The sequence below is a fragment of the Cariama cristata genome, unplaced genomic scaffold (assembly GCF_000690535.1).
Source record: "Cariama cristata isolate BGI_N322 unplaced genomic scaffold, ASM69053v1 scaffold5383, whole genome shotgun sequence".
NCBI classification, from domain to species: Eukaryota; Metazoa; Chordata; class Aves; order Cariamiformes; family Cariamidae; genus Cariama; species Cariama cristata.
Window position 1 is genome coordinate 25,478 of NW_009606545.1, and position 4,747 is coordinate 30,224.

Genomic DNA, 4,747 nt, shown 5'->3' on the forward strand with positions numbered 1-4,747 from the left:
CCCCCTCCTGCTTTTCTCCCAGTTTCCTCTATGTGGAAAAGAAATCGGAAAGAGACTTCAAAAAAGTGAAAATTCCTTCCCTACAGCAAAACCAAACCTGAAAGCACGTCTGTTGTTGAAAAATAAGAAATCTGGTATTTTGTACCAAAACAGAGAGGTGTAGTTCCGATACTTTCCACTTCTTACTCCCAGATTTGAAAAGCCTAAACCTAAGTGCCAATTTTAAGCTTGTTTTAGAAGCATGACAGAAAAGATTGCCACTTTCATTACCCTCTAAAAACCACACTCTGCAGGTGCCAAAGGCAGAAGACGCACAGCGCATCCGCAGACGGGAAGGTACAATCCCAGGCATCACATCGACAAGCACAGCATCAAAAATAAAAAAAACCACCTCGCACAGACAAGTTGCATTTAACCTTTTCAGATGGTATTATATCCATTCTGCTGGACTATGGCTAGCTGAAACAGCTTCTCTTTCCGTATATGCAAACATAATCAGTGCTGAGAGTTAAGAGCCAATTCCTGTATGCCATATTCAATATTTTTCCCACTGAAACATACAACAGCAACTGCAACAGAGAAACTAAGAGAAAACACAGAGAACCATCCTTGAGAAACAGGTAGGAAAGACATCTATCACACCAAAATGGGAAATTACTGGAAATTTTCAGATTTCCCTAACTGCATAAAGTATTTTGAAACACCCTTTTACCTTTTTCCTAGCGGATGCCGCTTCTAACAATTCCTAGTTTCATATAGAGAATGAGAAAATAACATTTCATTTTTTTTCCTAGACACAACCCAAAGTTATTACTATGAGTAATGCAGCACCTAAAAGTCCTAGCGCTGGACCAAGACCCTTCCTGCCAGGCAGCAGAGGGCAACGGGCATCCCTCCGTGATGCCCCTCTCCTGCAGCTCCTTTGCCCAAGGCAGGGATCTCTACACGGTGAGCAGCTCCTTGGCTTCTCTCTTGGCCCCTTCCAGCCCAGGAGGGCAGCCAAAAATGTCAGCAAGTGACTCACCAGCAATGGAAAGACTTGTTGCTGCTAAGCCCAGCTCCTGGCCTCGGCTCCTCCAAGTGACACAACCATTTTGGCACTTGGCCTTCAATCTCTCTTTAATCTATAGATCTATAGCCCTCGTCGCTTTGCTCCAGAGGTTTCATAACATCGCATACACACACAGACCTTAGCCCTCTTCTCTCCCCACCGCTGCATGACAAAATAGTCTATGGGGCTGAAGGAAGAAAAACAGAGGTGCCTCTTGAAGCTGTAGGAGCCAGTCTTAAATCCCGACGCTTTTTGGACATGAAAAGCTTTGGGGGGAAGAACCAAGCCGAGGGAAGCAGTGAAAGCCTCATACTTGTCAGGAAGGTAGCAGGGAGCGTGATGCCAGCCCTGGTAATTTCCTGGCCATAGGCATTATACAGCTGTAGGACTGCCCTTTAAAATAGGTACGAAAAGCAGCGTGCTGGAGGCAGCCAAGAGCAAATGAAATGGGAAATATTAGACACTCATCATTAGTAGGTAATCTGTGCAGACAGGGAGGGGTGTGGGCAAAGAAGGGAAAGGGTACGGGCACAGCAGCAGTGCTGGAGCTGAGACTCGTGGGGTGCAAATGCCCCCAGGAGTAGCCTAGAGCGAGGTCCGTCTTGGCACCCGATGGCTGCCATTGGATTTGGACTGGAAGCACAGCTCAAGGCTAATGGCAATGACATTAAGACTCCTGGCATGCCACACACTCCCTGTACGAAGACATTTAGGCCCAGATGCTTACCAGCACCCTTTTTACAAAAGATACTTTTCATTATATTTTAGCACAAAGACTTGATTTGATGCACTACCCCACCTCACTGTCTATTTTCCTGCAGTTCGTAACCCCTCTCCCTACCGAGACAACTATTCCTTAACTCCACTTGCGCTGGCTTAAACTTCAGCACTGGCTCTTCCTAGTCCATCTATGAAAGCTCAGCATAATCTGTAAGGCCTGTACATTTACACCCAGCAGAGGTTTAAGCAAGGAGAAAGTGTTTCCAGCAGATCTGGGAGAGTTCAACACACCATTTCCAAACCCAGCAGAATCCTGGGGAAACCTGTCCACGGCTCAGACCCTGCAGTGCAGGCGCTTTGGGAGGTCTGTAGGGAGGAAAACGGCCCTGGAAAAAAAAGAAAAGTTGAGAAATTTACTGAGCTTGGCTTGGTACACGGTTGTGCATCAGAGTTGGGTAAATGAAGATCTCAGGAAAAGGTTGGTTTGGCTCAAGCCAAAACCAAACTTTTTCCAAAAATGAATAAAGCAGCTGAAAGCCAGATCCACAAATAGCCTCAGTCCCTTCCCTGCTGTTTCCAAAACTCCACTTTTGGTGAATTAACTTTTTGGACCTCCTACAATGAAACAGCCACTGCCGAATACAAACAGAGGAATCGAGAGCACATTCAAATAAACACTCTCCTTGTGTATATTTGAATCTTTCATCATGCACTAAGTTTCCATGTAGGGCTTTTATTTGTGTTTGTAAACTTTGAGATAAAGGTACTCAGAGTTTACTTCTTTCTAACATCACACATCCAAATTAACCAGGGAGCACAAATCCCCTACAGACCTGTTTACCTTCTCCCCGTATTTCTTACTTCAATATCCTCCTGCCCAAAACCAACAACAACACAGCAAACGAAGGAAATGGAACACAAACAACCCTGTTAGCACGATGCCGGTCCACAAAAAGTTCAAGGATTCAATCTACAAATCCAGCCATAAAACTCCAGAACTGATTGCGGGATTGGCAGCAGCAAGAGATTAATCACGTTTAACGATACTTTACTTTCCCCCCTCAAATTAATTTAGGTCTTCATGAACCATTTGATTTCAAAATGGGTGAAGAAAACTGGCAGCAAGATACACCACAAAAATGAGACTGCTGGGTTCAGCATAAACCCACGGTCGTTGAGTGTTAGATCCCCGTTTCCTCACATGGTACAAAACACACCGGCATCCTGATGGGACGTGGTTTTGAAACTGAAGAAATCCCAGGCAATCACCAAATAGAGACGAGAGAAGGCAAAACGTGTCCATCTTTCTTTGCATCGTAAAACGCAAACTCTGAAAAGACAGTCTGGAGATGCACAAGGAAGGAAGCACATCAAGGTCTTGAAATTTTTCAGCCCAGCATCCCCTGAAAAAGCAGACATTACCAAAAGCATCCCGAGAATTGTATTCAGTTATTTTACTTGTCAGCAGTGAAATAGGGTACTTTTTTTTTGTCCTAACAAACACTCACTGCAGACCGAGGACCAAGTCTGACAACTGGCCGAAGACCCAATATACACGCAGACCTATTTCAAGTGCTTCTCACCAAGGAGAAGGTATTTCCACCATTTCCACCTCACCCAGGTTCCTACCAGATGGTTTTTAGGGGAAACCTATGGGGTGCAGGCAATGCACAGCCTCCCTGAGCAAAGGGGATGCCGAAGATCCTCCTGCAATGGACTTCCTTTCAGTCTCATAATGGAACCAGCAAAAAGAACACAGGGAAAAAACAACAACTGCATTCGTTCAAAAAACTCCTCAAAGAGTTTCCTTGTGAATTATATGCACAGAAAATCATTTGTACGGGCTCTTATTTTATCAAAACCATCCCACTTCCTATGTCAATAAAGGGCCATTACCGGTTACACGATATTTCTGGCTTGTAACTTGATGTCTTGCCCATATTTCTTTGCACTGGAATCAAAAAATGTCTTGTCTGTGAAGCGCGGGTCAAATAATCTGGGTTTTACAGTTGTTGGCAGCTCAGAGATTGCTCCCCATCCCTCCCCACCCTTCCCCTTCACAATTGCTCGCTTTCTTAAACCAGTCAACATCTCTGCCCTTGGTTATCTCTCCTCTCCAGTAAAGCAAACCCCCCGTGAGGAAACCCCTGATATTACACACCACAGATCCAGGATGAGCCTCCATTTCTCCCAGCAGAAGCCACAGGCATGGAAACCCCCCCAGCCCTAAGCACTTGGAGGTATTTTGGAATAACCAGGGACTTCTCCAGCTCCTCAACTGGTTGGCAAACACCTCCAATCAGGCTGAATCCAGGGGCTGATCCTGTCTCAAGAGACCAGTTCCTTCCTCTTGGATACACAAACCAAGAGTTATTTCCCCCAAATCCATGGGGTTACGCTAGCACAGGACCAAAGAAGAAGGGGAAGAGATGCCTCGGTGCATCCTTGCTCTGGGATGAATTGTCTGACAGCTTCGGCTTTGCGATAGCTTCAGCTCTGGCAACGGCAGCTTGGCAATAGCAGAGTGCCACTGGCTTGCAACAACAAACAAGGTTTTCTCGGGTTTTATTAATTACAGTGTAGTTACCTCCACCTTCAGGTTTCTCTTTCCAGCTATTTCTTGGTCTCTGGGAGCTGATGATATTGTGTCTCTCCTCTTGGGCTATTTGATATCATGATATCTGATTCTCCTCAGCGCCTTTCTGTGCTTTTCCTGCCGATTGCGGTCCCTCCCATTGCCTTTGTAATTCTTTACCTCCGTGCATCAGCGGCGCAGAGGCTTCCTCTGACTTTCAACCAAAGCCAAAATTGTCCTTGTCCAGCTGGGTCTGCCATTAGTTTTATTTTAGTTTCACGTACCTCTCGCTCTGGCAGATGGGGATGAGACAGATGCGGGGCTGCAGTCAGGCTCCACGCTCCTCTCCTTAGTTTTGGAAGCATCGTAAGCAGGACCAGGCTATAAGTTTCTCCAGATTG